Below are 12,093 nucleotides of genomic sequence, written 5' to 3'. Positions count from 1 at the left end.
AATGTGGAGTGAAAACAAACAATAAAAGGTTAGAAATAAAAGTTCCCATTTTCACCAAGCAATAGAAAAATGTAAAGGTGGGGCGCCTGGGTGGCTCAGTCGTTAAGCATCTGCCTTCGGCTCAGGTTGTGATCCCAGGGTCCGGGGATCGAGCCCCACATCGGACTCCCTGCTCAGCGGGAAGCCTGCTTTTCCCTCTCCCACTCCCCCTGCATGGGTTCCCTCTCTCGCTGTCTCTTTCTGTCAAATAATAAATAAAATCTTAAAAAAAAAAAAGAAAAATGTATAGGAAATGATGGGGGTATGTGGCAGAGAGAAGAAAAGAGTTCTTCGTTTCACCTGGGAGAGAGAAATAGCAGTTTCTTCTGGGGAAGAGACGTAGCTGCACCCAAATTAAATAAGTGTAAGAGCACAGACTGGTAAAACTTTAATTGAGAAGGAAAGCCTTAAGGAAATTCTCACGTTCCAGACTACAGCTCTTAAAATCCTTTGCCAACCCCTCTTTGCCGTTTGCCTGGCAGTCACGTGTCACCATTTCTCTCTAGCTCTCACGACACATTCCAGAGTCAAGGTAAGATGAGAATCCATCAGATTTTAATCCAATTCCTTCCTGAAGTTTTATAGCTTATTCTTTCATTCCTCTTGAAAGACATTAAAACACTTAAGGGGCAAGATATTCAAAATATGGAGCGATGAATGCAAGAGGAAAAGAGAAGAAAGAACTTATTAAAGCTGATATAAACTGCAGGAAAAACCAAAGCTAATGTCTTCTCATTTCCTCTCTGTCTTATGTCAGAACAAACTGCCTTCCATCCTAATGATGACATGAAGATTCTATGTAGGACATACCATCTTCTTTTTTTTTTTTTTTTTCAGTTCAAGTTCCCATGCCAGTAAGCCTTTGGACTCTAGGCAATCATTCAAGAATTCAGGAGCGTTCTCAAGTTCTTGGGTGAACCAACATGTGTTAGTCTACAGCAGGCGTTTCAGTTGCTCTGAGATTCTCTGCCGCGTACATCCAGCATTTGGCTCAAGCTTCTTCTAGACAATACATGGTTTTGCAATTAGCCACCCAGACTTGTTAGGGTAAATAAATTACCTGATATTTATAACTGGTGGCAAGAGGACAAGGTGTCACAGATGAGGGGGCAGAGAAAGTGGTAAGAGCTTGCTAATTTAAAATTCTATGCCAAGTGCTAACTCCATTCATGAAAGCTTGTCTTCCCTTTCCCTTAGAAGTATTCCTCTCTTTGTCTACGGATTCTCTCCTTAATGATTTCATGAAATCTGCTTTCCCTACCTTTGAGGGTAAGCAGGATAGGAGTTCAAAATGTGTGTGGCACAAACACACCCATCTTTGGAAACTCTGGCATAATAAGTCACAGAATGTCAGACTGGGATCATTTTACTTTCTCTATAAAGACAGAGATGTATCTTTTTAGAGTCGTTTGAGGTTGACATTACTTGATAGTGAATTTCAACCTATGCCGCATTTCTAAAATGGAGTTTCCTTATGAAATAATGATACTCTAAAAGTCTAAATGGATGACAAATTATATAAAATAACTAACACTTGGAGGAAACCAATTTTAAACAAACCCAATTAAAATCACCTCAAGTATAGAAAAAAGATGATGAATAACAAAAGAAAATTTATCACTTGAAAACAAAGAATGGTATCAAGGTTGTAACTGCACTTCTTAGCAAAAGGCTCACACATTAATAAATTTAAAGAAAGAGAGATTGTGGGATGCCTGGGTGGCTCAGTTGGTTAAGCGTCTGCCTTCAGCTCAGGTCATGATCCCAGGGTCCTGGGATCAAGTCACACATGCCTAGGGCTCCTTCCTCAGCAGGGAGCCTGCCTCTGCCTGCCACTCTCCCTGCTTGTGTGTGCTCTCTCTCTCTCTCTTTCTGACAAATAAATAAAATCTTAAAAAAAAAAAAAAGAAAAGAAAGATTGTATTGAAAGTAGTAAATATTTTTTTCCGCAGTCCTTCCCTCTTCAGCCAACCAAACCCATTGGCACACACTTGTTGTTTAACAAAGTGAATTATGCAGGTGTGGGGAAGGCTTATCTTTAAGTCATCAAGGATTTACGCTACTCCTTAGGCTGAGGCTGCTTCCGGGTATCATGGATTATCAGTGTGTTCCTCCATTTGTTTATATAAATGGCCCAATCGCTGCTGAAACACTTCAGAGCACTTAACTAAAGCAAACAAAGCTCTTGAACTTTAAATATCCAACAAGAGGAGCTATTGACAAGTAAGACTTTACTGAGCAAACCTCAGTATCATTTGGAACCTTAATACAATCTGCCAGATCTAAAAGAAGGCACACAACCCCAGGCATTTCTCTTAACTTAGGCTCCACGTAGAAGATACTAGCCTGATTTGAGACCAACTTTAAATATAATGCTGCCATCTAGTAGTTTTGCTTGCTCACTTGAGTTGTTGGTGAGACTAAAGAGGAGTCAACCCACATAGAGAAGGGAAAGAGGGTCTTGGCTCCTATCTTCGCCTTCTAGCTTTTTGATTCCCTCTCACCCCTCAATTCTTAAACTCAATGTGATGGGAAACTTAGATAAACACCAGAGTACCTGGAGTTCTGTCCCAGCATCCCCCTTATCTGGCTAACTCCCATCTTTCCCTGAGAACCATGTCTCTGATCTGTGAAAGGTGGGAATAGGATTGAATGCAAAGATCCCTTTCAACTCTACTAGCCAATTATTCTACTATTTAATGTATTTACAATGATGAAATCAATTGTTTGATTTATATTGGTAGCTAGAGAAAGAGGGCCACAGTACTGTTGCATATAAGGTTATATAAAATATTCCCAAGCAGTAGCAATGATTTCCTTGTGTTTTTTCTTTTATGCTTAGAAAGAAACTAATTGTATGTCTCTCTGGTGATTTTTGGAGATGTCAATATCATGATTGCACTGGGGATGTTGGAGAGTCATTCTTTTATTTCCCTATAGTAAGATTCCATATCTTACTATAGTTACTTGGATATGGCTTGGCTCTAGTGCCAGGAGGAAAAACACAAAAGAAAACACATTCTTTTTAAGAAATTTAAATCACTAATCTTATTTCCATTTTCTTTTCCAGGCTGACAAATACATTGAATTTCAGCTCTTCCCGAATTTTGAGGTTTTCTAATTCAACCGACTTGCTCATCTTCTCATCTGGAATGTTAGAGCCACCCAGTTTCTGGTGGGAATGCAAGCTTTCTTTACGGGGTTCAAGGCATTGGACTGTAAGAGATTTCTCAGGAAAATGCAAAACTACTGGCTAGTGGACTGTGATTTCATCACCTGTAGTTTAAAAACTATTGCAGTTGTGCTTGCTTCGGCAGCTCATATACTAAAATAGGAACGATACAGAGAGGATTAGCATGGCGCCCGCACAAGGATGACACACAGATCTGTGACGTTTTGTCAATGGCCACACCACCCTGAACACACCGAGTCCAGTCTGATCTGGGAAGCTAAGCAGGTGCGGAGAAAGACTGCCTCATTATACCCAGGTGCTGTAGGCTTTATTAAAGAAAAAGTAAAAAGCATTAAAGTAATATTCCCAACTTTTGCTACTTATCCACTGCCCTCCATTACAATGACCACGTTCGTTATGCATACACCCTTTACAAAATGAGCCTGGCTGGAGCTTTACAGGCTCCCAGCTGCAAGACGCTTCTCTTCTTTATCCCTTTTCTGATAGAACCATATGTACACCTAGCAGTGGAGCGAAATCCAAAGCAGCTGGGAAACAAGATTCCTTGCCCCACATTCCTCAAGAACTGCCATTTTAGGGAGCAATGCCAAGGTCTTGTCCCGTGCTTCTCTGTGTTTTAAGCTTCTTTTTCTCCTTCTTCTTCTTCTTCTTCTTCTTCTTCTTCTTCTTCTTCTTCTTCTTCTTCTTCTTCTTCTTTTTTTGTAAAACCCTGTATTAGAGTTTGAACAACTGAATGATAAAATGTAGTCTTAGGCACAGATGCTGCAGGGAATGGCTTTTGAAATTCTCCAACATACTAAGTTATAATTGGGTTTTAATGCATAAAATGGCTGAGTAATTTAAATGTTTAGAAAAGAAAACAGTCTTTCCTAGAGTTTATGAAGTGGGAAGCCTATTTCTTATAATGATTAACTGTGAGTCATCATTTCAAACACAAGCATCCACTCGCATATGCTCCAGATAAGGGGTGCGGAAGGCACACGAGTTACTGAACTAGAGTCTTATGATGATGGCTGTAACACATTTTTGTCTGTGAAATGAAGACGGCAAGTAACAAACCATGAACCATGTTGAGTTTGCTGTCTACCTGCCCCACCTTACTCAATGAAGAATAATGTTTTAAAAGCATATATTCAATGTCTGTCTGCATACGGTCCTGCTTGAAGACAGAGACTGTACTAGGCTTAGGAGGTCAACAGCCTACAGAATTTGTCACTGTGGCCTGGAGGCCTATTCTTGATAACTTGATCCATCTGACTGCTTCTTATAAAAGTCTCTCTTTATTGTCAGGTTACCCCTACAGATCAGTTCTGAAAGCTCTGGGCCAAGAGACAAGTCCTTCTTGTACATTCTTCCTGCCCTTTAAGGCAAGGTTTGAATGGAGAAATTCTCCTGAGCCTCAGAAGAACAGTATGTGGGAACGAGCTCCACCACTCCTGTTTATCTACGTGAATACTGCTTAGAGGTTCTCCTGGTAAGAAGAACACAGTAGCACATGGGTAATAATACCCACATTGCGTTGCTGTATGTGTCAATAGGATAATGCAGGCAAAGACATAGTGTAAGGAGCTTTGCAAATGCAATGTGTTATCTAAGGGAAACGAGGCCTCTGAATTTGCTAGCAATGGTTCAGAGACTGAACGAAGGAAAAGCCAGCCTGAAAATCTGAGATGGTGGATTCCAAGTTATATTAAATGTAACACAGAGACACTCATAAAGAACGAGACAAGTCAGTTTGGTTTGTATTGATGCTGGAAGGATGGACAGTTGGTAGAGCTAAGCAGCCCTGGGTTCAATCCAGTCTCTGCCCTCAAATAGCTGTGTGACCTCAGTGAGGTTGCATATACTCTAGAAAGCTTTTTAGATAGAGGAAGACTTAAAGTAATATATTGCCTTGGCATCAGCATCCTAACAAGGACCCTCTGGAAACATAACGGTACAGTGTCCTGAGGCCAGTACTGAAAGGTACATAGTTGTAGGCAGATGGGTCTCCCATTACCAACTAAGTCCCAGATTCAAACAGAATCCATTAGCTCTTCTGTGGCTTCCTTCCCAACCAAGGGAGCCAACCTATTGTCTCAGTCGAAGGGTCAATCGATGTCAATTCTGTAGCAGACAGCCGGGAGCATAAACTCCCACTCAAGTTTTTTCTATTTCCCTTGCTAACCAAACTAGAGAGCAGCAAGATTAACCTAAATATTCTCCTATGTTGAGATGTAAAGGGGGAGCAGATAGAGCTACTTTGAATTTAAGCTGAGAGTTAATGATAAAGTGTTCAAGTCACCATGATCTAAGCAAACATTTAAGGAAAAAACACACACATGCACAGAGACATACAGACGGTGTGCAATCGGTAAGTCAACGCACAATGGCTAAAGCACAATCTGGTACAACACATTTATCTGGATTTGTAAACAAATAATACAGTGAGCTGTAGTATCAGAATCAAATGCATGGTGTGGAATAACGCATGCCCGCAAACCTACTGACCTTGAGTGGGAAGTCCTAGCTGTGTGATCTGAGCTTGCCGGCTGTATCGAGCGCCATTTACCGCTTGGCTCAGGAGTCACGATAGGTGATAAGCAGAGGTTAGTGATAATACTGCTATTACATTATTAGAATACTATCGGATATCATGTGGAAATTGTTTAGAAACATTTCTTGATTTAATTTCATCCTTATACTATTAAGCCTTTTAGGTGAATATTATTGATCCGAATTTACAGATAAGGAAACTGAGGGTAAGGGGCTTCATGTTTCTGAATCCAAAGGTCTCACTCTTAATTTTAGGCCATACTACATAAATTCCAATTTCAGGTCCCAGAGTCTTTTTTTTTTTTATTTTTTAAATTTTAAGTTTTTATTTTTTAATCTTTTTTAAAGATTTTATTTATTTATTTGAGAGACAGCATGAGAGAGAGAGCAAGGATGAGCAGGGGGAAGGGCAGAGGGAGAGGGAAAGCAGGCTCCCCACTGAGCAGGGAGCCCAACAAGGACGTGGGGCCTGATCCCAGGACCCTGAGATCATGACCTGAGCCAAAAGCAGACACTGAACCGACTGAGGCCCCCAGGCACCCCTGGATTCCAGAGTCTTCAGCAAAATGATCCTATTACTGCGTCTGGTCCTTAGTTCAGAAAGGAACTTGAAATTATCCCTTTGTAATTTTCCATAGTTTCATTCTAGAATGGCTTGGAAAACTCTGCAATGATCCACTGACCAAGTGGCCATTGGTCAGTCACCTTCAGTATCTACAACTGGGGCAGAATTTTCATGAGAGCACTTTAAGTTCTCTCATTCCCAGCTGTATCAGAAGGAGAGTGACCCTCACTGCCTGTCACAGACCTTGACATTGAAGTATTGATTGCCTCAAAACTGCAAGAAAAATACAGCTCAGATTTACAGGTTATGATCATAAAAAACCTTGGAAGAACTATTTATACTAAATGATAATAGTGTAAAATTCTGTGTATAAAGGAACTACAGTGATTTTCATTTTCTTCTTTCTGTTGGTCTGTATTCTCAAACTATTTTACAATAGATACGCATTATCTTGTTACTGGAAAAGTTATGTTAAAAAGAACATGGTCGTACACTGGCCTGATGATTTTATGTAAAAATAAGTCTCTAAAATGTCTCTCTTACTGTAACAAGACACTCACCTTATTCTGTGCGGGTTTTTTAAACTTACTAAAATGTGATCTGTAGTTACATCGTATTTATTTTGATTTCTATCATCTGACAGTAACTGTGGGAAATGCTGTGATAAAATCTGAGCTCTGTCCCTCACTAACTGCATGACCTAGAGTAATTCAACCTTCCCATGAATAATAATACTATTTCCTTGCAGTGAGGTGAATTTTCTTAAAATTCTCTAGCCCTCCATAGTTTTTCTTCCCTCTTGCTTAATATGGAACTTATTTCGCATAAGCCATTTGACACTCAGCCTTTCTTAAATTGACTCTTTGTGTATTACTCTGTTTCACCAACTGGTCAAATGAATAAATGAATTAAAGCGTATACAGCTGTGTCTACAGCGTCAGGTTGGATGTATGGAGAATGTGAAAAGTAAATGAGACCTGGTCACTCACAATCAAGTAGGGAATAATAGATTCATATAAATAACCACAAATACAAGTTAAATGCTAAGGGAAATTGGGGAAGGGGAAGGTTAATTCCAAATAGAACTGGAAGCAAGAAAGACTATAGATATGGTAGCATTGGAGAAGGGCCTTGAAAGATGGACAGCGTTTCATAGGCTGAAAACTGGGGACATGATCAAGAAAAAATATGAACTTTTGCATTCTCTTTACATCTCTAGCTCTTAGTATTGTGCTTACACAAATCATCTTCCACTGTTTTGTTGCTCATTATTCTCTACTTAAACCTTAAGTCTTTGTTGGTTGAAATTAACAACGATGGAACATCTCTCATTCCCAAGAAAGAACCAGAGTTTGAATTTGGGGGCTATTTCCCAGACGGAGGAGAGTTGGGCAGGAGCCTGAGACCTTTATAGCCCTCTTAGCTATGAAGGAAACAGATTCTTTTGCTATGTGACAAAGCCAAATTTTTATCTATATTCTGCAAATTTAAGGATAGACAAGTTGTGTCTTTGGTTGATTTGGGCTTAAAACTCTGAAAATACCTTAATGTAAAGGTGTTTTTACCTGCTTTCTGTTTGTTTGGTTGGTTGGATTTTTCTTTGAAGTGCCTCCTTCCCCGAAGAAAGGTATGCTTTGGAAAATGGAGGCCACGTTACCTAACCTATGTTTTGTTTTGTTTAAGATTTTATTTATTTATTTGAGAGAGAGAAAGAGAATGAGAGAAAGAATGAGCAGGGGGAGGGGCAGAGAGAGAAGCAGACTCCCCGCTGAGCAGGGAGCCCAATGCCGATGCTGGGGCTCAACCCCAAGACCCTGGGATCATGACATGAGTCAAAGGCAGACACAACCAACTGAGCCACCCAGGGGCCCCACCTGACCTATGTTTTCACATCTGTCAGGTGGGGATGCTTATAATGCCTACATCAGAGGATTACTATTCAAAGTATTTAGCAATAGTAAAATCTTTATAAATGTTTAAGACAAAGGAATGCATGGGCCCTCTCAACAAAATTATCTAATTATTCTTGGGGCTGGAGGAGGTATGAGTGAACACACACGCACATCACGCTCTTTTCTTTAACATTTTAGAGACCGCTTGTTGTCTCCATATGTATTGGCATTTGTATTCTCTACAAGTAGAAAAACCTAGGCTCAGTGCATTAACCCCCAAAGGAAAAACAGGTCATAAGGAAGATATTTTACATTTTTCTCATGTCTAATTAACAGGTGAAACCAAAGGCTGTATTTCAGTGACCAATAACTTCCCTACTATGTTTTCAGTGATGCAGGAAGTCGTACGTAAAAAATGCTGTTCTCTCTCCAGTGGTACATCATTTATCCTTACTCTTTTATTAACCCACCATCTTAGTCTACATTGTTTTTATAACAGCTGATTGTGGTACGCAGCTCAGTGAACATTTGTCAACTTCCTGGTATCCCATGGTTCGGGATATAAACGCAGCATTAAGGATCATCCTATTTAATATGTAATACGCACACATAAAAGGGGCTCAGGTCCTTGTAAAAGAGAGGAAAAACAATGGAAATAGGTACATGCCTAAATGACACTTAACAGAAGATGAAGCTGTCTCAGTAAATATGAATCACATTGATAGAATGACCATGGAATGAAACAAGTCCAATCAATGACTTGTTTGATATTAACCTGTGAAATGTATCCTTTCTCCAATACTCTAACCAAGAACACCAGAGTTCCTGCCACACTGGAACATATCAGTGACCACACATGCGTATACAAGAAGACACCTCCAAGGACAGGAGGGATTGTGCTGGGGTTCATTACCATCATCATCATCACCATCCTTGGCACCGTCACCATTCTAAGGGGGCCATTCACTGACACTAACCAAACACTGTACTAGAGTTTTTCAGAAATGTTCCACTTAATTCCCCACAACTCCGCTACGCCCATTTTACTGATGAGGAAAATGAGGCAGAACAAGGTCAAGCGGCATGTTTGAGCTCACGGCTAATACGTGAGGAAGTCACAGTTTGAACACAGACCTGTCTCACTCCAAAAAGCCTCACTGTTACCCACCCTACTTCACCGCCTTCTCACCTTGTGGAGGATTTACGGTACAGAGCAGTGACTAAAATAGCAGCAAACTCAATAATACAACAACCGTGGTCTCGGTAAAGGCCTGCAAAAAGGCCATGTTTTAAAATGAAAGCATCAATGCGCCGACAGAAAACACACACACATCTACTCGGGAATTTTATTAGCATTTTCTTCCCTGCTGAAACTTTTAATGCGGCTCTACAATGTATTCATTGCAAGGTGCCATTAGGGCCGGGCTCACTTCAAGTGTTACCAATTCATGAGCACATTAATAACATAGTTAATATGAAGTGTTTAGAGCCTCCACGTCGGTGACAAATACGACTCAGCCAAATTTCCTGACCACTGAGGCCACGGAGGAACAATTTGGTAGATTTCATCAACAGTTCTAATTATGTTCCTGTCAAGTCGAGAACGAAGTAATCCATAACTGGGGGGTGCTGGAAGACAGTGGCACAGAAGAGTAATTTATGCCCCAGACACAGGGTCCTTTTTGTAGTTAGTGTGCACAACGCTTGACTAACAAGTGGGTTCAAAAAGGAATGTATTAGGGAAAACACAGCCCTCTCTGTTGGAGAGGCTTGTCAGGTGTAAGCTTATGAGGAGTTATGAGGTAATGACTTCCAGAAGTCTTGTTTATACAAGCATCTGGAGTTCAGGGCTCTCGGCAGTGTCGGAACTGCGGGTTGTGAGATGTAGGATATCGGCTCCAAGCCTCTCTCGGACTTTTTTTTTTCAACTGCTCCATTTGAGCCTCGTCTCCAGAGAGGATTTGTGGGCAGACTTTTAAGTGTGACAGGAGGGATGCTGAATGGAGTGAGCCAATGAGGAGTCAACTTAGGGAATAGATTTTTTAAAAATAACAGTTCAATCCTCAGATAGCATTATCATCAGAGATACAAGGATATTGTTAGAAGGGAAAAAAAAAGGACCCTTTTATGAAGCTATAAATAATGTGCTAATGGAATGTGCAAAGGAATTGTTAGGAACAGTAAACTGAAATGTCACAATACCCCTGCGTGCTCCCACCCCCACAACTGAACTATGGGACAGACAATTAGAAAAGAGTGGGGCAGGAGCAGGAAGGGGGGGAGGGAGGGCGTCACGCAGTTTTGAGTGATTTTCCACTGCCATCTATATTGGGATGCAGCTCCTGTTCTCTCCAACAGGGTAATTTTATACATGGCATTCTTATTAAATATTTCAAAGGGGGGAGGGGAAGGAGGAGGAAGAGTTATGTGTCTGCTGCCCTTTTTTTTCTTTTTTTTTTAAGAGTTAAGGCTGGTAATGTTAGCAGCCGCTTGGTTATTATTACCGATCAGTTGTTAATTAAAATAAAATGAAGCTTTTTAAACTTCAACACCGTATTGCAAATTATGCAAAAGACACAACTAATTGCATTATTAGCAAAAATTACATTTAAAAATAGCTCCACACAAAGAACTAAAATTATCTAATCTAAACTTGCTTTTACCAAATGAAGCCTGAGGAGACAGAGCTCTGGGGAAAACAAGGGTTTTTCTGTCTCTCATTCAACAAAGACAGAGAAGAGAGACAGAGACAAAGAGAGATTTAAAGCCTTAAACTTAAAATAACAAATACGTTTGAAAATACCTAAGATAAACTATTAGATAATGTTAGGTCATTCTCACCCAACGCAACAGGATACGCATTTGGACATGGTTAATTCTTAATCATCTACAAACGATTTTCCAGGCAATGGGTTGAAGGAAACCAGGACTCATTATTATTAATAAAGCCTTCTTGGGTCTTTAAATGTAAGGCTTGGTCAGAGATGGGGTAGAAATAAGCCCCCAAATGCTAAGAAAGATATTTGTCATTTGCTGGCCACTTGCTGTCTTTTGTGGCCAAATATATATATATATATATATTTTTTTAAGTTAGAAGACTATTATCCACTGTTCTTTATCCCAAGTTGCTTCTTTCACTTGGGTGGATAGCTGGGAGCTGCCAGTGTCTGCAAATGAATTTTCATGCTTTATTTTGCTACACAGAGACTTCAAGGTGCCCACAGGTCCCTCTGGGCTCACTCACACCGTGTAACTGGCAATATACTAATGCAAAAGAAGAGGGTGTATTCGTCTCTGCAAGCAAGCACTGCAAAATGGCTCAGCTGCTATCATTGTGCATTTAGTATTATTTGGATTACATTTTTTTTTCCTACCCCCCCCCCATGTTTAAAGCCACCACTATCTCTCAGGAGCGGCATCTATTTTAGCAAAAGTAAAACATTATATGGACGAAAGGACAAGTATGATACACATTTTGGGGAATTCATTCTTGCTCAACATGGATGGAAGCTCCCCAGCTGAATGGAAAGTTCCTTTTGACTATGAGTTTTGGCCAGGTTCCTCTGTAGGTGGAGAATACAAGCATTATTCTCCTAAGCCATGAGAGAGAAAGAAGGTAAAGAAATGTCATCCCGCTTCAGGATCATACATATAACCCTTTCAATAAACAGTCAGGGCCTGGGGAGCACCTTATATCTAACAACTCTGGGAATAAAAGCGACAAGCTACTTTGATAAAATGATCGTATTCACTCATGAGTAAACAGGCTAATTTGACAGCAAGCCCCAACACCCAGAGTCTGGTGGAAGACAAGGCTATCTCATTTCATTTTTTATATATATATATATATATATATATATATATATATA

The 12,093-nt window shown here is 40.2% G+C and overlaps 1 non-coding gene across 1 annotated transcript; it reads left to right on the top strand.

Annotated features, from left to right (window-relative positions):
* Positions 1-3,340: 3,340 nt before the first annotated feature.
* Positions 3,341-3,447, top strand: LOC121104128. Its single transcript, XR_005836498.1, has one exon. It is a non-coding gene; the product is annotated as a U6 spliceosomal RNA (small nuclear RNA).
* Positions 3,448-12,093: the final 8,646 nt, after the last annotated feature.

The sequence above is a fragment of the Ursus maritimus genome, unplaced genomic scaffold, assembly GCF_017311325.1.
Source record: "Ursus maritimus isolate PB19 unplaced genomic scaffold, ASM1731132v1 scaffold_2, whole genome shotgun sequence".
NCBI classification, from domain to species: Eukaryota; Metazoa; Chordata; class Mammalia; order Carnivora; family Ursidae; genus Ursus; species Ursus maritimus.
The sequence above is the reverse complement of the archived record's forward strand: the minus strand, read 5'-3'. Positions and strand labels throughout refer to the sequence as shown.